At 42.0% G+C, this 21,757-nt stretch overlaps 1 protein-coding gene across 1 annotated transcript in view; it reads right to left on the reverse strand.

The window, feature by feature from the left end:
* SND1 (staphylococcal nuclease and tudor domain containing 1) overlaps positions 1 to 21,757 on the reverse strand; it is a 458,234-nt gene that overhangs the window by 104,464 nt on the left and 332,013 nt on the right. The gene's annotated exons all lie outside the window — the stretch shown is intronic.

A 21,757-nucleotide genomic window follows, 5' to 3' on the forward strand; every position in this document is an offset into this window, starting at 1 on the left:
CCTACTGTCCAGCAAGGACAGTCTCCTGACACCTCCAAAGAAGCAGGTGTTACATGTAACTTCCATTCAATGTGAGACTAAGGTAGAGGCAGTGAGAGAAGTAGAGGAGGGGTTTAGTTCTCCTACTTGGAAAAAACCAACACTGAAACAGCAGCAGCAACGAAGAGGGACTCTCAGCCACTGCGCCTGGGGATTATCAAGAACACCTGTGGGAAAGGAATGTTCCACGTAAGATGAGCAGGAAACTCCCCTTCCCCAAGAGAAATCCTCAGCTTGTACAGCTCACACCTTACAGTCACACAGCTTTGGCCATCACGGAAATGCTCTCACCTAAATATAACTGATGTCCCATTCTGTCTCCTGAGAGCCATTCCAGCTGACTCCTAGACATTTTCTTCTTACTATCTGACCTTCACATCACATTCAGAAGGGTTAATTCAGTGCCGTTTTCTTCTTCAAATAAGCTTCCCCACTCCGTCCTCTGGTTATATTTTGGACAACCGTGCCATCGGTTTTTCATTCAGAATGAAAAACAGAATACTGATAAAGTATTAGTTTCTGGAGCCAGAAAGACCTAGATTGACATCTTAACTTAGTAACTTATTAGCTTTGTGACCTTGGCCAAAAAACTGAACAAAGTTCAGTAAATAATACAGTATCTATAAAACAGATAATATACCTACCTATGTCTTTAGGTGTACTTGGGCAGACACAGAATGGATCATAGATGTGTAAAGGTAAGCAATGGAAAAAGGAAAAATAATACAATATCTATAAAACAGATAATATACCTATGTTTTCAGGTTGCTATGTAAATTAGGAGAGATTATGAACGATGTCGGCCACATGGAAAGGTTTAATATATTTTAGCTATTATTAACATAATCTTTATCACTCTTAGCAATTTCCACACTCGAAGTCTTCTTGAATCCTATCCTTCATACTTCATTATATCCAATAGTACTCTGTGCAAAAGCATACAGAGGCCAACTTAGGCTGCCTTTTCTTTCTTTGAGTCAATCATTCATTTTGCGAATATATTTATCACTACCAGTGATCAAATGTGACAGATCATGAAATATATGTTGCATTTTGATATGAGTAAAGACTTATAAATATTTCAAAGAAATTCATACTGTAGCTATAATTATGAGACAAAAAGCTGAGCTGGGCTAGAGACGCACAAAAACATATGATGAAAATTCAGGGGAAGGAAGCAGTTAGTGTCCAGGTCTCTGAATCAGGAGTGGTCTCTCCTGCTGCATTAAGGCAGAACTGGGCAGTACTACTCTTATTTACAAGGGAAGGTATAAGACAGGCGTCCTCAAACTACGGTCCATGGGCCACATGCGGCCTGCTGGGTGTTTTTGCCACCGCTGCCCGCCGAACTTAGTAGCTGACTCGTCCCAGGGCCCGCAGTTCGACCCTCCAACGGTCTGAGGGACAGTGAACTGGCCCCCTGTTTAAAAAGTTTGAGGACCCCTGGTATAAGAGATCTGGCACAAGAAGACCAGAATTGGGGCTTTTTGGTGATTGCAAATCACCTGGTGATTGCAAACACCTACGAGGTCCCACCATTGTAGGGACAGAAGGTACATCTCCTTCTGTATGAATAAAAAAATAAAAAAAGTGGTTGCTATTGTTTCTGGCCAGGGCTTAGATTCAAGACGACAAAGCTCAGAAGAAAGGGAACAGCCTATATTCTGGGCTTTCACAAGATGAAGAACAGAGCTCTCTCCCTGAGCCTCAAAGTCTCACAAATGGAAGATACCATTATGAAATAAAATGCTAGGCCAGGAGAGAGACAGCAGTAGGAGAGCAGCTTGAGCTGGCAGCAGGAACCATTCTCCCACCCTTGCAAAGATGAGACAGATGAAGGCCTTTCCCAAGTGTCACATGGGTAAGAAGAGCACCAGGGCTGCCTGGCACTTCAGTGCCAGGCTGCAGGGGAGGAGTGAAACTTATTTTTGTAAAAGACAGCAGTAAACTCATGAGCCAAAGAGCTTGAGATTAACCCTGCAGGGAGAGATAAGGCTAGAGAAAAAAAGAATAAAGGATAGCCCACGGATAGCCCGTGTTTTCTACAACATCAACAACCAAAAACATTTTTCATTTCTTTTTCAGTAAGAACAGGATTGTCAGAGAGAAAAATAAACAATTTTGTTGAACTATCTTGCCACATAACCATAGAAAAGGTATTGTGACACAAAAAAGAATAATGCTAAAACAAGTGTTCACTTTGTTTCTGACTACTAGCAGCCATTTGGGAGGAACAAGACTGGGGTGCTGCTGGGTAAGGCTGCTATAAACTGGGGACCAGTGCCAGGGTGCAGTTAGGGCAGAGGTCCTTGAACTACGGCCCACAGACCACATGTGGCCCGCCAAGGACATTTATCTGGCCTGCTAGGTGTTTTTGCCGCCACTGCCTGTCCCGGGCCTGCAGTCCGGCCCTCCAATGGTCTGAGGGACAGTGAACTGGCCCCCTGTTTAAAAAGTTTGAGGACCCCTGAGTTAAGGTAATCCACCGGGCAGCAGGAACTTGGGGGAAAATTTTTCTCTATGAAGGCTCAAAAGATTGCTGAGTCTTACTTGTTGAGTATTCACTCCTTTGTCATTTACTTGGTATTTGAAAGCTCCAGAGGTTGGTAAAGATGCAGAGATCCAGCAGCTATCAGAATCCTGGGGACCACCAAGTGATTAAATCAAGAAAATGTGGCTTAATAGGTCCAAGGAGTTAAACAACTCAAGCAGAAATATATTCAAAACATTTTTCATGAGAGTCCTTTGGGCCCGTGGAAACCAAAGACCAACCACTCTATGTAGACGAAACAATAAGTAAGGGCCTTTGTTACGCTGCTTGTCTACTTCCCAGCAGCTGAGCTCCAGTGCAAAGGAGGGGAATCTGAAGTAGGCTGTTTCTGTGCCCTTTTAAAGTGGAAATAAGTAAACATCCATTCTTGTCAGGCAGGTAGGTAAGAAAAAAAGAAAGAAATTTCTCTTTCATCTATATCCTCTAAAGTAACTCCTTTTAAGGAACAAGGGATCCCTATTCAAGAAACCAAAACTAGGATCAGAAACATGGAATAGGCAGGGGAAGGCAGACTCTATTACCAGACCAAGGTGCAAAGTCAAGAGTGAGAAGAGCAAGAAGGATTTCGTGATAACTGAATGTCTGAGAGTTAGAAATTTGCTGAGTCAAGCTATGTATGTAGATAACGGATAATGCAGATGAGTGTTTTTCAAAGTTTTTCTTGGAGAGGGGGAGACACAGTCTAACTCTGTTGCCCTGTGTAGACTGCCGTAGCTTATAGGAACCTCCAACTCTTGGGTTTAAGTAATCCTCCTGCCTCAGCCTCCCAAGTATTCAGACCATAAGCACCTACCACCAGTTTTTCTATTTGTAGAAGAGATGGGGTCTTGTTCTTCCTTAGGGTGGTCTCAAATTCCTGAGCTCAAGGGATCCTCCCGCCTCAGCCTTCCAGAATGCTAGGATTACAGGTGTCAGTCACCATGTCTGGCCTTAAATTTTTTTCCTTTATGACCCACATACACACATATATGGGCATAGACACCTGTATATAACAAAGTTTCCACAAAGCAATGGTTAATCTTAACTATGTGTTATACTAATAGTTTCTCTCTGGTACATTTCATTAAAGAAAAAAGTAAGATGGCTATTAACACTGAGTTGATTTAAGACTTTTTGTGGGACATGAGACCCAGCTTGAAAAACACTGGTATATACTGAGGTGTGAAGACAGAAGGCCGGAAGGATGGTGCAGGTCCTGATGGTCTTCTTAGAGAGTTAAAAAGCTGTTCTTCCAATAGAGGGTTTATCAGTTTCCAGACTTGCTTTTGTGTCCTAAGGGATCATGAAACAGGGCAAAAATGTTCTTTCTACTGGGAGAGAAGACCACACAAATGTTAACATATTGAAGCCAGAAAGTGACTTGTTACTGCTGAAAACCAGGTGAAGACACATGCTTGCCAACAAGAAGAGTTCTGGCGTGCCCTCCTCTCTCTCTCTCTCTCTCTCCCTAAGTTCAGGCAGCAGGTCAAACCAGCCCATGCTAAACCTTCACTCAAACAGCGCCTGTACTGCTGTGCTGGTGTCCCTGCTGTGTTTTTTCTTACCAATAAAATGAACTTCAAAAGAAAAAAAAGAATTAAAGAAAATAGATAAAGGGAAAGAAAGCTGGGTTCTAAGAAGGCAACTCTTGCTGAGCCGAGCAGGCTGACAAGCAGCACTGGAGAGCTCCCAAGCTGTGGGGGGACTCAGACTGTAAATACAGAATATCACCAGAGTTCCAGAAGTTCTCCCCAGCCAGTTGCAGAAGTGCCCATAGTTCTGGATTCCGCATATTACCACTAACAAGCCACATCTTTTCTGGTAATGTATCAGTACAGTGCTGCCTGTTGATAAGGACGTATTAACTTAGCTGTGCTTCAAATGCCACAGGTGCAAGCTAAGTGCTAAATTTACCTCTCACACAAGCATTGAAGAAATAAAACTATTTTGTTTTAATCAAAAAGAAAAACAAATCATACTACACCTAAAAAAGAAGAGCTCAATCATTTTTGAACATCTTCAGAACAAAGAGAGATGCTCCACCCCCCGCGGGCCTTCGCAGCTGACTTCCACAAGGGCTGACAGGTGAGGCAGGCCAGACACAAGCTCCCTCACACTTCATGTGGCTCCCTGACCTCTTACAACTGCCCGCCCATGTGCCTATTGTGAAAAGCTCAGTATTTTTCACACCTTTTCTAGACAATCTGAGATATAAATGGTTGACCAAGGATCACTTAAAACAAAACAAAAATAAATGACATTCAATTTTACAAAGAGGATTTTGCCTGACCTTGTTTGGTTTAGGAAGAGAAAGTTTATTACTAGCCATCAGCACATCATGGTTCTGGTTTCTGCTCTGCCACTGAGAGAGTATTAAACTTCTCTAGACCTCATGGTCTCTGTCTGTAAAATGAAGGATCTGCAAAATCTCGCCTGGACATAAAATCTTACAGTTTTGGCCTCTTTGCCTACTTGCCCTGACAATGGAGGCCTGTTCACTATCTGTGGTGAATGTATCCTGCTCTGTAAGCCTACATCTTGCTCTTACTTTGCAAACTTCTCTTTTTCTTCCTCAATAAACTTTGTTCCATGGTTGTCTTAAAAAAAAAAAAAATCTTACAATTTTGGTCATGTACTTTTCAGATTTTTTACTCCAGGCTTGACTCTTATAGTACAGGGTGCCCCTCTTCAAACTTAAAATGCTGGGCTCTCGAGCAATCATTCTATTAAAAAAAATTATACACTTAGAGGCATTGACTAACTAGGTCAATTAACACACACACTTTGGTCAGTCAGCATTGGAACAAGAAGTGCAAATTCTTGTTAATGACAAGATAATGGCTATAAAAGAGATTCTATTGATGGCTATGCTAGAGTTATGGATTGCTCTGAATATTTTACACTCTATGTTAAGTTTTATGACAATGAAGCCTTAGGACTTAGTGTGTCCACTTTTCCCTTTACTGGGCAGTGGGAGCTAAAGGGAAGTGTGGCAAATCTGCCTTGACTAGAAGTACATGACAGCTTCCCAATACTACTTAGTCCAGCAACAAGAGACCAAGCATTTAGCTGATGGAAACAAAACTCTAGTGGAAAAAAAAAACCAATTTGAAGGATTAGTCAACAATGCTTACGGTATGTTCACTGTGTTCCCACTAGTGCATCAGATATCACAGAGAGAAGGGCACAGGAGGCATGCAGAATCTGCCTTCTTCCGAATGCTTTGTTGGGTTTTTTTTGGCGGGGGGGGGGGGACCCTGCATAGAGTGCCATGGTGTCACCATAGCTCACGATAACCTCAATCTCTTGCATTCAGGTGAATCTCTTGCCTCAGCCTCACAAATGAGCTACAGGTCCCCAGGACTACGCTGAGCTAGTTTTTTAATTCTTTTTTTTAATTTTTAGTAGAGACGGGGTCTTGCTCTTGTTCAGGCTTGTCCTGAACTCCTGAACTCAAGCAATCCACGTGCCTCAGCCTCCCAGAGTGCTAGGATTACAGGCATGAGCCATTGTGCTGGGCCTCCACTTAGGATTCTTAAAAACACCATGGTTTACCTAGAAGACTTTCTGTTCCTTTGTCTAATTAATACTGGCCAGTGCCTACAGTGCCTACTCTGGGCTAGGCATTGTGTGGGAAAGTGAGAATTCAATGATGAAAAAGAAAGACTTTGTATTCATGAAGCTTAATTACCAGCTAAAAAAGGTTATTTTTTCCTACTATGGTATAAGGTATTGACTGGTGACTCACCATGCCGTTTGGCCTATAGGTTGCACAATGTTAGAAAATAAGACGTGATAGATATAGTGGATTATGTAGGGCAGATGCATGTGTCTCTGGGAGATGGCTGGCAGAATGTAGTAGAAAAGCCAATGATGGGGCTCACCATGACACATTCCTTGCTAAGGAGATAACCTCCAGCAGCTATGTTTTGCAGCACTTGACCCTTGCCTGTGTTCTCTCCCCTCATCACAGCTGAAAATGCGAAGTCAGAGCATTTTCTGAATGGCAGCGAGGGGAAGGGGGTGCTGCTGCATCAGAGTCCAGGGTAGCAAATCTGCAGTCAGGCCAGCAGTGGGGAAAAATTCTGTTCAAACAGAGGAGCATCAGGTGAGCCAACAAGGGTCTCTTTTTGCAATGTGAACTGGGCACTGTGCAAAACACTGGGAGTCAAAGCCGGGAAGCAATGAGCTGAGAGGCCTAACTGGCATTAACACTGGAGATCTACAGCAAGGTCCCTGGAGCAATCTCAGACCCATAATCACCCTCTTGTTCCAGTTTCTGCAAGAACTGACCCTAGCAAGAATCCTGTTAGATTTTCATGGATATTCTCTGCTCTCTTTTCTTGTTGCCACCATGGGCTATAGGCCTGTCTGTGAGGATTTTCTATTTTCAACCAAAATAAAACTAAAGCTAAAATAGAAATTGTTTCTTAGGGTAGGCACTGTGTCATGCTCAAGATTTTAATCTTTCTAGTATCCAATACAAAGACAGATCCTCAATAAATGTTGAATGAATATTAGTGAAAACCAGTTCTGAAAAAAAGTAAACACACAGAGAAAAATGGTTAATGAACTGTGAGGGCTGCAGACCTTAAATTAGGTCTAGTCTGACACATTTGGAGAACTTAAGTGTTTTAGGCAAATACCAGGAGAGGGGCCCGCAGAATCCCTAACTACATACATTTCATTTCCCATGGTTATATAACACCTCAAGGTTGAAAAAATACAGTATAGCTACACCCATTTACCCCACTGGTCCTTAAATAGGCACACAGGGAGAATACGGTTTCAATACAGAGATAAAGCGGTCAACACTGACCAGCAGTGTCAGAGACCTAAAGCTAGAGCACAGCAGAGATGTTTAGCTTCCAGTACAACAAAGGAGAAAAATAATTCTCACTCATGACCTATGTTCAGTTCTAGGAAGCTATGTGGCCACATGGAAATGCAGAAAACTGGAACACACATAAAGAGAACAGGAGAAAATGACTCAGGGGCGTGGAGGCCTGCCTTTAAAGGGAAGATAAAAGGTGCTAAATCTGTACAGCTCCGCTAAGCGGTGACTAAGAGGGTGACACGATAACAATCTGCAAATATTTGAAAGGTGTAAACACAAGAGAGGAGGGAGTATGCTTAGCCTGGAAACAGGGGGTGTAATTATTAGGGGAAAGAAAATCTGGACAAAATGTTGAAAAAACTTAGTGTGGGGATGACTACTGGGATATAAATAAGTTTCCCAATGGAAATGAAAATGTGATTTGGTCCTAAAGCTGAAACATGGTCGCTAAGTCCATCCCTCTGCTTATAGTGAAGCAGTCCAGACCAGTAAAAATGCAATTTTTATTTTCCATATTTAGACAAAGACCTCTTTGATAATATTCACATCTAAATACCTCTGCTTTAAATACTGCTTCCTGAAATTTTAATACAATTTTTGTTGATCAAGCCATAGAGACAAAAATGGCAGTTTTGGTGGGACTTTTCGAAAAATGGTCTTTATTTGCTAGCCACATGCCTGCTGGCAGAAAAAGTGGGGCTGGGTGTACAACCACAGCTAGGACAGGGTCAGGAGTCTAGATCTATACTGTCTATTTAGCTTTCATCTTCCTCCCTAGTCTGCAAGACCCTAGGCAGAAATGCTGTAAAAATACTCCCAATAGGAAATGATGTCTCCCTTCTTTCTAACACACTGTACACAGTCCCCCAGAGTAACTCTCAAGGACAAGCCAAGGCACAAAAAGAACACCAAAATAAGCTTCCTGTCACACTGACTGCACTCCTATACCTTTGCCTGAGTTCCTGCTGCTGCAGCTACTCAATTTATGATCCACAGGCTCTTTGCAGTTTTTCATACCCCCAATTCAATTAGTTCCACTTCTATACTTTCTCCTGCCACCCTTTCTCCACCAAAAAAAAAAAAAACCTTGAAAGAAAAAAACCCCAAAATTTGAAAAGCCCTACTACACATAAGAGAATAAAGCACATATACTCTGCATATAGGATAAGAAAAGCAACACTTTTTAAGTCTGTTCAGGCCAATTAAAAAAATCCCTTGGCGGAAAAGGTACAGTGGCTCATACCTGTAATCCTAGCACTCTGGGAGGCCAATGTAGAAGAAGCACTTGACATCAGCCTTAGCAAGACCCCAGGTCTACAAAAATAGAAAAATTAGCCAATCACAGTGACAAGCACCTCTAGTCCCAGCTACTCAGGAGACTGAGACAGGAGGACTGCTTGAGCTCAGGAGTTTGAGGTTGTAGTGAGCTATAATAAGGATACTATGCTCTAGCCCCAGGTAAGAGAGAAAGACTTTGCCTTTAAAAAAAGTAAAAATCTTCTGGTGATAACAATATATAGACAGCTATTTCTTCTATAAGCATCAAGAATACAATCAAGAACTCTGTTACTTTTTTTCCTTTTCTTTCTTTCTTTCTTTTTTTTTTTTTTTTAAGAGATATGGTCTTGCTCTATCATCCAGGCTAGACCATAGTAGCACATCTAGCTCACTGTAGCCTTGAACTCCTGGGCTCAAGCAGTCCTTCTGCCTTGGCCACCTGAGTAGCTGGACTACAGGCATATGCTATCATGCCTGGCTAAATTTTCTTAGTTTTTGTAGACAGGGGTCTTGCTGTGTTGCCCAGGCTGGTCTTGTACCTGGCCTCAAGCAATCTTCCTGCCCTAGCCTCCCAAAGTGCTAGGATTTCAGGCATGAGCCCCTTGCCCCTGGCCCCAAATCAAGAACTCTTAACTATCAACCATGAAAGGCAAAGGCAGACAAACCATCTGCCTAATTTTAACAAAGCCAAATAAGTTCACATCAGTTGGTTGTCAAAGGGGTAACATTGTGCACACTGAAAACTTTCAGTTCTTGCTCATAAGATTTAAGGCAGAAAGAATTTTGAGGTCTCGAACTACAAATGCTGTCAATGAATCAGTTAACAATTGAAAACTACAAGGCATCTTACTTAGGGCCTACATTATTATGTTCTTAAAATGGCCCAAAGAGAAAGGCAAATGGTAGACCAGTTGGTTCCTAAGAGTTCTACGGGGTATGAAGCCTCAATTTGTATTAAAAGCTTCAGAAGTAAAAGAAGGATTTTGCATTGTCTCAGATTCTTTATTCTTTCCCTTGTTCTTTAAACCTCTACTTTGTTACCTCAGGGGAGGTAGCATCTTGTGGGCCAATTTTGGAACATGTCACTGCTAAAGCTCTTTGGATGATCAGAAAAAGGGGATAAAAGAAGAATGAAGGGATCCTAATTAAAGGAATGAAACACCTCAGGTAATTGCAGTCAGGGGAGTCAGAACTGGGCAGAAACTGAGACTAAAGCTGTTTTTAGTTCATGGCTTCGTTTTTTTTAGGATAGACTTTTATTAGGTTGTTCTGATTTTGTAATGTCTGATATATCTGTTCAAAGACCAGGCACTGAACTTAATTGGAAATAGGAACAATAAGACCAAGTCTTCACCATGCAACAGAAACTGCAGCTCCCTTTGAAGGAAGGAAGGGAATAGAAGGAGGCATCTATAGAAAGAAAGTATAGTGCGTGGCTGTGAAACATGCTTTAAGTTTTTCTGACTTAAGTCATAATAGTTGTTAGCTTGTCAGTAGTAGATCCTGCAGAATAGTAGATTCTGTAATTATTTAAGTCTGCTCTATACCCCCAGTATCTAGCAAACGGTAGATGCTCAATAATTGTTTGCTACACAAATGCCAGAGAGGAGAAAAATCTAGCAAAACCAGATATACCAAACCTGTCATAACAATCTTTCTGGAGTTCCGTATGCACATAAGTTAACACATGGAGAATTGATGAGGAATTCTAGTACTGCTTATTTCCAAGACTTTAAAGCATGTATTAAATGCACTATCACTGACTACAGTCAATGGAAGAGACAAGGAAGGGATGGTTTAGAGGCCTTATACTGGGTTTCTAGCTCTCAGTCTAGCTGGGTAGTGTGCAAAACCCACTTTACCAAATTTGATTCACTGTTAACTTTAGACACCACAGCATCACTCCCAAATAGGAGAAAAGCTTTTTTTAAATGGAGCCGGTACAACAGATAACAATCAGGCCATCATGGGAACAACCTTTTATAATTCTCCCTATTGCAGAGCAAGATCTAAAAACAATTTTTAAAGGGAGAAAAAACTCCCACTGATTAACGAGGCCTTTCCCTTCCTGTGGCATCCCAAGAGCAGGCCGTAAACAATCCTGCCACGCTGGCTCTGAGGGTATGCTTGGGAAGGGGACTGGAGATGGCAGGCTGTCTGCTTCCCAATACACATGTTCATTTCTACGTTTGCTGTAAGTAGCAGCTGCACAAACATCAACTAGTAGGAGAATAGAACATTCTTCCTTTGGGTTTCTCTTCATAATCGCTAACAAAACAACAATCTCAAACCTTCATTAACAAACTCACAGAAAACAAAACATTTGAGGTTAAAAGCCAAAGCCACGTGGTCTTTGAATGAATAGAAAGCTCCTACGGCTCAAGCTTTTATGTAACAAAGTGGCACTGTGGAGACAGAACCCAACAAGCACAAACGTTATGTCTGAGCAAGGTGGGGGTGTTGGTTTCTATGAGAACCTCAACTTTTGCTTTTGCTTTATTCGGACTTATTTTAAATATAGAACTTTATCTTTAAATCAAATAAAACTTAGATACCCTTCCCCCCTTTTCATTTTCTGACCAAACATTTCCTAATCTTGGTCTTTTTTATTTCTTATTAATGGATAAAGAGAAAATTTTCAATCTACTATCCAGGCTGGTAGAGATTAGCTACAAGGTGGGAAGAAAGCCATTGGAAATGCCCATGTGGACCTTGGAAATCTAGGTTTCCAGAAGGTATTCTGGCATACACCTGGCAGCAAAATGTAAAAGCTACTTACTTGCATAAATTTAGAGTGACTTTTCCTAAACCAAGCTGTATAGTTATTTGAAGAAAATGGTTTTGAGGCATGTGGAGTATACTTCCAAACTATTGTACCTTTGAGCTTTTACTCAAAATTGCTCTGAGCTCTTCCTCCTAAGGCAAGTGAATTCCAAATGTCTAAAGATTACTTTACTCAGCTAGTAGGACAGGGAAGAAAAAAACAGCTAGTGTGAGGTCTATGTGAAGACCCAAGAATCAAGGAGAATGAATAAAAAATGTGTAAGAAGCTCTTCGTAAGAACCCTTTGCCTCACTAATTTTAAAGAAAAAGAAAAGAAAAAGCAAGCAAAAAAAGGGGCTACTCCTGTTTTTATCTTTGGTTTTTAAACAAGGAAAGGAATTCTGAAAAGCCAAAGTCCTCTAAGAATACAGGCCAATCTTAACACATCCAGTCCTAGTGAGCACTTTGAACTCTGAGGTGTGGGTGAAGAGTGGCATTTTTTTTCCCCTTGGGTACCTGGTTACCATACTCTAAAGCAGGGGTCAGGAGACAACTTTTTTTTTTTTTTTAAATTAAATCATAGCTGTGTACATTAATGCAATCATGGGGCACAATGTGCTGGTTTTATATAGAATTTGAAATGTTTTCATCAAACTGGTTAACACAGCCTTCGTGGCATTTTCTTAGTTATTGTGTTAAGGCATTTATATATAACTTTTTGAGGACTAGGTCTGCCCACTGTCTGTATCTGTACAGTCCATGAGCTGAGAATGAGTTTAACATGTTTGAATGGGAAAGAAAAGAACATTTATGACCTAAAAATTATTTGAAATTCAGACTTCCGCATCCATAAATTAAGTTTCATAAGAACACAGCCATATACATTCACCGACTATGACTGCTTTCATGGTACAAGGGTAGAGTTAAATATTTGTGACAGAGACCGTAGGCTCACAAAGCCTAAAATATTTACTATCTGGTCCTTTATGGAAAACATTTGCAGCTGTTGCTCTAGGATGTTGCATGGTGATTAACAAAAATACAGGGAAGGCGGAGTTCAATTTCCCATAACTATAATATCAGTATAGGTCACAAACTAAGAATACCTTAACTTATAAAACTATGGTCATGTGACCTTAGAAGGTAAAAGGAAAGGGAAACTGAGGCAAGTGACATTAACCTCTTTTTCCTGGGCCCAGTCTCATGAATGCCCCTTACGGTACACTTGTGATCAGTCCCCTTTATTCCCACTCTCCTCTCACAGACTCATATTTCTTTAGTTAAAACATACACTCCATAAGCGCAAACCGTGAAAATGCCAGTGTTGCCATTCTTTGTGTCCTCATCATAACTGCTTTGCCCCTCTCTGACAATATCCCTTCCCTATTGCAATTCTGGTGCAGAAGTTTGTTCTTTGCTCCTGAGATTCTGTACTCGGACTTTATCTAATAAACAGCATTTAGAAATCCCACTGGGTCTCTACGGCCTTCGCCACTGCACACCTTTCCTCCCTTTTGCTTCTCTCTGCTGGTTGTCCTATCTTTCTGGGCTGCTTGTTCTCCTTCCTGCTATTGCCCTCAGTCATGTCCTTTCTTTTTTTCACTGTTATGCCTTGGTAGCCTCATCTAATCTCACCTTTTTCAAAAACATGATCATGCAGAACTCACAGACATGTAATTGTCACCTATTCTCTAAGCTCAACACCCAGTGCCTACTAGAGGTCTCCTCTTGGATGTCCTGCCAAAACAGCAAACCCAGTAAGTCTTAAAATCAATCTCATCTTCTCACTTTTAACTCTCCACATCCTTTTCTCTTGAGGTTCTCTATTCTGGTTTCAGCACTACTATCCTCCCAGGCTGAAAACCTCACTTAAGTCTGCATCTTCCCTACTCCACCCACCTAACCAAATGTTTTGTTTTTTTTTTTTTTTTGAGACAGAATCTCACTTTGTCTCCCTCAGTAGAGGGCCATGGCATCATAGCTCACTGCAACCTCATGGGCTAAAGCTATTCTCTTGCCTCAGCCTCCCAAGTAGCTGGGACTACAGGCACCTGCCACAACGCCTGTCTATTTTTAGAGACAGGGTATCACTTTTGCTCAGGCTGGTCTCAAACACATGAGCTCAGGCAATCCACCCGCCTTGGTCTCCCAGAGTGCTAGGATTATAGGTGTGAGCCACTGCGTCCGGCCCCAGCCCAATGATTGCTAGAAGCTATGAATTCTTTGTAGTTTTTTTCTTTTTTTTTTTTTTTGGGCCGGGTCAGGTTTGAACCCACCATCTCTGGTATATGGGGCTAGTGCCCTACTCCTTTGAGCCATAGGCACTGCCCTGAAGCTATCAATTCTATTTATTTTACCTCCATTGTTTGTCTCACTCTTCAGTATAACTCTGCTTGTTTAGGATCTTATCACTTCTAGCCAAGAATCTTCTCGCTTTTCTGCCTGCCCTCCATTTTCCCCTATATGTATTCCTCATACACACAACTACCAGATTAATATTCCTAAAGTACAATGATCTGCTGAAAACCCAAAAGTTTACAAACTAAAATTATACCTCCACAACCTGACATTTTAGGTCTTCTAAAATCTAGTCCAATTCCTTAGGACCATATAAAACATTCATCACCCACTTGACAGCCTTTCAAGTATCTGAAGATACATGCAACATCTACTTCTTCTCATGTTCATGTCTCATTTTCTTTCTCTGGGCTGAACATTCCCAGGGTCCTCATGAGACAAGAGTTCTGATTTCCTACCATTCTACTTTTTCCTTTCCCTATATAATATGAAGGGAATCTTTAAGCTGAAAATATCTTTCTAGTTTATTTAATTAAAAACGGTCTGATGGGAGTGGTGGAGAGCGTGAAGTGGGGAGCATCCCTTCTCCTGCGCTGTTGAGAGCCAACTCTGGAAGGTGAGGCAGTGAACGTGCTGCTTTTGCTGGATAAATAGGGGCAGAGGTATGGAGTAACTGCGTATCATTCTGTGAGCAGGCAGAGTTAGACTTTCACTACAGGAGGGTGCTATAGTGAGAGACAACTCCATTAGGCAGGAGGAGTCCCCAGGCTGAGGAAAAAAGAAAACCCTCAAGTGGTTGGGGCAGGGGAGGTTGTAAGGAGGCAGCTGGAGGTGTGCTGGGGAAGGCTTCCTGCCCTATGGCCTCCCTTCCAGCCCATTTTCATTCTCTGTCTCTCAGTAGCAGCCCCAGGCACTGTGGAGACCCTGGTGGTGTTGTGACAAGCAGTCTATTCATTTCCTTCGCTCATTCAAACAGCTCTTGGGGATAAAAAGGAATAGCAAATCCAAACCACTGCATAGAATCCACATTGCAGAATTCAGGGAAAGAGTGTTGAATTGAAGTGATTATTTCCCTGTTTGGGAGACCTGAGGGGGAAAAAAGACTTCTGCACCCTTTACTTTCTACTGATGCAACATCCCAGAAATGACTACTCCAGCCACACCTGAGGCTGGTGGTCAGGGAAGGTATGGTGTGCGCTTAATTGAGGCTTTTTAGTTCCCGTCACAGTGTGGCAACAGGGTACCAAAGCACCAGGACTGAACTGTGATGCTGTACACAAAGCTGCAGTTGAACAGGTACCTGATGCCCAGCATCCTGAGCTACTAACCCAAACTGTCAGGCTGTGCCTGTCTTCCAGAGAGTGGAAAGGTGCTCTGATAGCTTCGCACAACTGAAGGCCAGACCTATGATGGGAAACTTGCTAGAAATCACAATTCCTATAAAGGTAGGGAAGGGGAGAGAGAAAACGTCTTGAACATGGCTCTCAACCAAGCCCATGCCCTGACTGCCTCCTAGCGACTGTGACAGCTAAGGGGCGTGTATGTGTGCACTTGTGTGTGCTCGCTCACTCACCTTAGGAAAGAGGGTGGGGAGAGGTGGGGGTAAAGGGAGGCGGATGGAGGAGGAGGAAGGAGAAGGAGGAGCTGAAGAAACTGCAGTGGCCATCTCTGAGGATTGAGCTCACATATATGAGCTTATGGTATAGACAGCAGCTGTCATAATGACCCAAATCAGAAACTGATATTTGGGAAGGAGGTGGGAAGAATGATGCTGAGGCTGTACTGACAGGACTACAGACAGGCCTAAACACAGCCAGTGGGAGTGTCTGAAGTGGTGTAAAGCAGAGACAGGAATTGATGAGCACATTCAGCACAGTTCCCACTAAAGTCTCATCACAGGGAAAGGAGGGGAGCCACCTATCTGTGATCTGCTTGCCTCACACCCTTCATAACTCTTCCAAAGCACTGGGCTGTCTGCCCCTCCCTTCGACCGTCCTGCACACCTTTGTAGATGCTAGCTTGTTCCTGTCTTCTCATTCACTTTTGTTCCTTGCTCATTCTTGACCATATCCTAGCCCTACTCTCCATCAGGCTGTTCTTGTCCATTAACACAGGCACAGAGAAACTGAGCTAAAGCCTTTTAAACTGTGGTGACTGGATCCTCAGGGGTGCAAGTGGAGGAGGGAATCACCCTATCTCATACACAAACACGTGCACCACACAAACACCGGCAATGCTTCGCCTAAAGTGCCCACTTCCATGTTTCCCGACCGTGTCCAGTGCCGGTGTATGTAACACAGGTCTGTGAAAAAGCACCTAAGTTAAAAGAAAAATATAGGGTGGCACCTTCTTGTAGGGAAATTTGGGGAATCTGGGAAAGCTTTATGCTTTGTAGTTTTGCCTATTTTATATAATGATATATTTTTGTTTTCGTACTTTTGTCATTTAAGTAATTGTATGTATTTTAAAAATATAAGACAAAACAAAATAAAGTGGCTAGTTGCCGACAAGGTTCTTTCTTTCTGGGAACTTCCTCTGCAATCTATCAAATGCCTGGATGCCCTGTGGCCCAAATGAATCCCTCTAGGTCAGAAGGCAGTTGGATCTTCTGGCACAAGAAAGTCTTCAGCTGTACAACTGTGGACCCAGGGTAAAAAGGAAGACAGCCTTTTCCATCTCAGCCAACCATCCTAGGGAGATACTAGCTCCTGCATGGCAAAGAGGACAGCTGTCAGCAATAGGGCGGGGAAGCGGTGAGGCAAATTTCACAGCCTAACAGCCAAGAGAAAAACAAAAACAAGGAAAGTATTTCATATGGAGGCTGTCTCCCCTAATGTCACTAAACCGGAAAATCCTATATTCTGTAATTCACCCACCCTTAGCAGACAGCTGTTCACGCTAGAGCCAGAAGGGAAGGTGAATGCTCTGGAAGGGGTTTTCTCCCAGCCAGCCTGGAACTTCAAGAAGCTCAATCATCTAAATAATGTCAGTATTTTGGGCTGCCACAAAAAGTGGGCTCGCTTCTCTATCTCCTAGGAAACCAATTTGCTCCCTAGGTAGTGAGTGAGAGGGCAATCAAAGTGCTGCTCCAGAGGGAGCCAGGCCAAGCCCACAAAAGGCAATTCTGTATTCCACTTAGTGTCTTCAGGGCAGATGGGACCAAGGCAGAAATATGAGAGAATCTCGAGGTGCCAGGTTTGATCCTGACTACTTGAAGTCTCCTTGTGTGGACTGAGAGAACTGGCATCTATGTGTTGCGGCCCTCACATTCTTATTTGCCTTTTACCAACATTCTAGCTGAGATGCTGTAACGTATTAATCTTTGTAGAAAACTGATGTGGTTTAAAATACCGCAGGCTTTGGCTGCCATTCCCTCCCCTGGGGTCTCAAAATAACTCCACACAAATCATTTTTGCTAAACACTCACTCAGGCAGCTCTTCCCTGCCAGAACACGCATATCTTATGTAACTGAAGAAGCCACCTAGCTTGCTGGAAGACAATAGTGTTCCCAGAGAGGCAGTACTGCTTGCTGCCCCCAAGACTCTGCAAAGCTGGATTTTCAATGTGTCCCTGTCCCCTGCCAAAAGGCAGGCAAACATAAGCGTCCTCAGCAAGAGAGCCACAAAAGAGGTTCAGGTGGTCAGATCAGGGAAGGTCATCCAGTTCAGGGCTGTCTTTGAAACAAAGGCAACTTAAGACAGTTTATACCACTTAGTACGTAAAAGTCCTGCCTGCTAGATTTTCAAAAGTAATGGGGGGAAGTAATGTGGCCTTTCTCCTTTAAGAATCACAGTTTATCATGGAAGACAGGCACACATATGACATAATACAAAGATACGGGAAAGAATCCTTGAATTAGGAATATAGTCAAGGAACGCGAACAGTAAGTGGGAGTGGCTGAGAGGTGTTAGTGACCCCCTCAACTTAGGTAGCTTCAAAGCCTCCTCTTCCCAAATCTAAGGACACTGACAGCTAAGGCTTCTGTGACATACTACCCTGACCTTGGCTTGATTTATTTGTTAATTCTTTCTACTGATGCCCTTCCTACCTCTTCTTCTCTAAATCTCTGCTGTCAGATCCTCTTCTGACTTTCAAAGCCTAGGAGCTTCACAGTGTTCTGTTCTTAGCTGCTTTCCACTCCAAACCCAGTCTGCAGGCCAGTGTTTTTCAACCTTTTTTATCTAATGGCACACTTGAACCTATAGTTGAACTTCTGCAGCACACTTAAATTATGTTAATTAAAAAAAAAGAATATACTTACTGTGCTTTGAACGTCTTTCAAAAATAATTTAATTAATGATGTTTAAAAATTTTCACAGCACACCTAAGATCCTCTCACTGCACACCAATGTGCTAGGGCATAGCAGTTGAAAAAAATCACTGCTCTACGTGATCAGATTCACTCTTGGTGCTTCAAATTGCACTATAAGCTGCTGGCTCTCAAAGTTTTAATCTCCACTTCTGACCTTTCTATTGAACTCATCTGGACCTGCAAACATCCACAGGCATCTAACATCAAAGGTGTCAAAACTGACCTCATCAAACCTTACATGATTTACAAGCCAGAAAACTGATCTCTTTCTTCCTCACCCTCTAATATCAAATCACCAATTGAGTTCCACAGATTAAAGCCTCCTATACAGTTCTGAGGGCTGCCCTTTTTTGTTCACTCTCATTTTGCAGCCTAGTTCAGGCTGCCACACCTCTTCTGAGGTCCATGGCAACCACCTTCCAGCCACACTTCTTTACCTTAGTTTGGGCCCTCTCCAATCTAGTCTCCAAACTGCCAAAGTCATCTTTTAAAAGTACAACGAAAAAGGAGGAGCTACTGCGATATCTAGTAACATGGATGAATCCCACAGACAAAATTTGGATACACTAAGATTATGATTCCATTTTTGAAGTCCAAAACAGGCAGAACTAACTAGCCAGCCATGGTGGTTTATACCTATGATCCGAATACTTTAGGAGGCTGAGGCAAGAGGACTGTTTAAGACCAGGAGTTTCAGACCAGCCTGGGTAACACAGCAAGACCCCTGTCTCTAAAGAAATTAAGATAAAATAAGCTGGGCATGGTGGCATGCACCTGTAGTTCCAGCACTCAGAAGGCTGAGATAGGCAGATTGTTTGAGCCCAGGAGTTAGAGGTTACAGTGAGCTATGACTGTATTCCAGTCTGGGTGACAGAGTGAGACTCTATCTCTAAAAAACAAAACAAAATGAAACATGCATCATGCTGTTTAATAGTTATAACTCTTACTTATATTTGAGAAAACTAAGGCAAAGAAGATAGGTTAAATAACTTGTCCTAGATCAGCAGTTCTCAACCTGTGGGTCGCAACCCCTTTGGGGGTCTCTCGCATATCATATATTTACATTACGATTCATAACAGTAGCTAAATTACAGTTATGAAGTAGCAATGAAAATAATTTTATGGTTGGGAGTCACCACAACATGAGGAACTGTATTAAAGGGTTGCGGCATTAGGACAGTTGAGAACCACTGTCCTACATCACAGGGATTATAAAGAGCAGATCGAGGATTTAAGCCTATTCTTGTGACTCTAAAACTTAATTTGAAATTAATACAGTAAAGTGTATCCCTCAAAAAGTGATATGTCACAGAATCTCCAAAGCTGGAATTAAGAGACCATTGATCATCTCTGTTCAACTTTCTCATTTCACATATGAGGCAGTGGAGCAAGGACCAGAACTGAGTGTCTTGTCTCTTAAATCATTTACTTTTGCCTGTGTAATACATTATTATACCAGTACTAACAGGGACCCAAAACATGATAGCTGATTTTGCTTAGTAGTGTACAGAAAAGCTCAGCATGCCAGGGGAGCTCTTCCTTTCCCTGGTTCCAGGCACTCACAATGATTGACTAGAGAAATGTGCACTCTGCTATAACCCTCTTCCTCAGGACTCAGCGGACTTAACAGATCATGGACCCATCTGCCCACCAATTACTTATTAAGTTTCTACTCTGCTGAAAGTGTCAAAACTCCGGACAAAGGAGCAGTGACAAGGTAGTGAACTCATGCAATGACAGAGGCAGTAAAAGATGCCACGTGAGCAACCTGTGTTAGGTAGAGAGGACTCAGAGAGACAGCAATTCTGGAGCTGAATCCTAGCAAACATAAATGCTACCCAAAAGACCGTGCTTTAAGCAACCATGGAGGTGCTAAATGATGCTCCCAGTAACAAAAGGGTGCCATGAATTTTAGAAGGGGAAGCAAAAGCAAGGTATATATGCTCTAGCAGGGCATTCAAGTTTCTTTTGAGAACCACAGTCCAGTTTAGGAGACATCAGATCTGCGGCGTTGCCCTTAGCAGAACACATCACTGACTGTTTATGCTACATCCTCACCTCTAAGCCAGAAAAGGAACTGGCTTCCCAAAACACAACTATATCTTATGTACTCTTCCCTCCACAAATTCTCCTATAACTTCATAGACATCAAGCAAAGCAATAATTATTCAGACTCTGGGTGTCTAACTACTATATGAACACAGCATTTCATGTTATCAGTCAGATTTAGTTTTAATTAAAATTGCGATCTGAGAACCATTATCGCAGTGTTTTTCTTCCCTCTGTCAATGTCTTAATCATCAAACCTTCTGAATAAAAATTCAAAGACCGCTAACGGAGGAAAAAGTGGACTATTTCATACTTCTTCATCACTTTACAAAAATCTTTGACTTCCTACTACTATGGAAATGGCTTTTCTTAGCATTGGATCTATATATCAGACAACGTGGACTGCAGGTCTCTGTGTTACTGACACAACTTTAAAAATCAAGAGTAGAATGGTTAAAAGGGGACAGAAATATTTGATTGACAGGAGGTCACAATTCACTGGCAGAAGAATAAAGAACTTGTCTCAATGGAAGATTGGAATTGAAAAGCTTAAAATATTCTTTGAAAAAAAGAAACACTGTTCTGACATCTAAAGAGGACAAATCAAATTGGTCTCCTCTCTCAGACTATGAAAAGAAGAAAAAGGAAATGGTGAAGTGTCAATTTCATCCTTAATTAAGCTGTGTGACCTTGGCCAATTAACAACTTTATAAAGCCTTAATGTTTTCGCTTGTTAAATGGCTATAATAGCTCCTCCTATGTCACAGAATTGTAATAAGCATCCAAGGAAAAAGTATATGGGAAAACACCCTAAAAATTGTGTCTTATTATACAAATTATACTTATGGAGGATAATCTCTCCAGTAAGTTTTAGCATATTTAACCACTTAAGCCAGTGCTTAAAAATGGCAACCATGGCGATGAGACAACTAATGACCTCACTAGCTTCCGGAAATACCTCTTGGAAATATTTTTACAAACTTTAGTTTCCCAGAAAATGCAAAGTAACCATATCTCAATGTAAAATCAGGGTGCTAGAAGAAAAAATAAGTTTGGATAAATACATATTATACAATGCGATTAGAGAATATGTGAAAAAAGCCAAAGTAAGGATGAGGCAGCAGAGACAGGGTGCTGAGTAGGAAGAAAGGGCCTGTATTTCTGAGATCCCAGGATCTGTTTCTGGCTGAAGTTTGTGAAGCATGAAGAACAGACAACAGCTGGGAAATCAGGAAGGAAGTTTATCAAACTGCAGTTATTCATGCTCCTGGAAAGACACAGCATGGACGGCACCAAGTGACGGTAACATGAAAGCAGAAATTATATTCCTTGCTGATTCTCTTCATCATATTTTGGCAACCACAGTTTTTCCCACCACTCCCACCCCTGCCACTAACTTGTGCATGGCATCAAGGAAGTATGGGAGATTCTTTCTCTGCATGTCATGTCAGTAAACACTGATCTCGCTGAAAAGGAGAGTGCCAAACTCCTAAGTCAGAAGAACTATTTTTCAGTGTTCCCTCAGTTTCTACCTTCTGCCTTTTCCAACACTCCTATCAACCATGAGATCTGATGACTCTGCAACACCTCTTGGGAGCATGTGTAAAACTGTTGAGGGTAGTTTATTAAGGCTCCCAATGTTTTTGATGG

Source organism: Otolemur garnettii, unplaced genomic scaffold (genome assembly GCF_000181295.1).
Source record: "Otolemur garnettii isolate 467f Iridium unplaced genomic scaffold, OtoGar3 scaffold00037, whole genome shotgun sequence".
Lineage (NCBI taxonomy): Eukaryota > Metazoa > Chordata > Mammalia > Primates > Galagidae > Otolemur > Otolemur garnettii.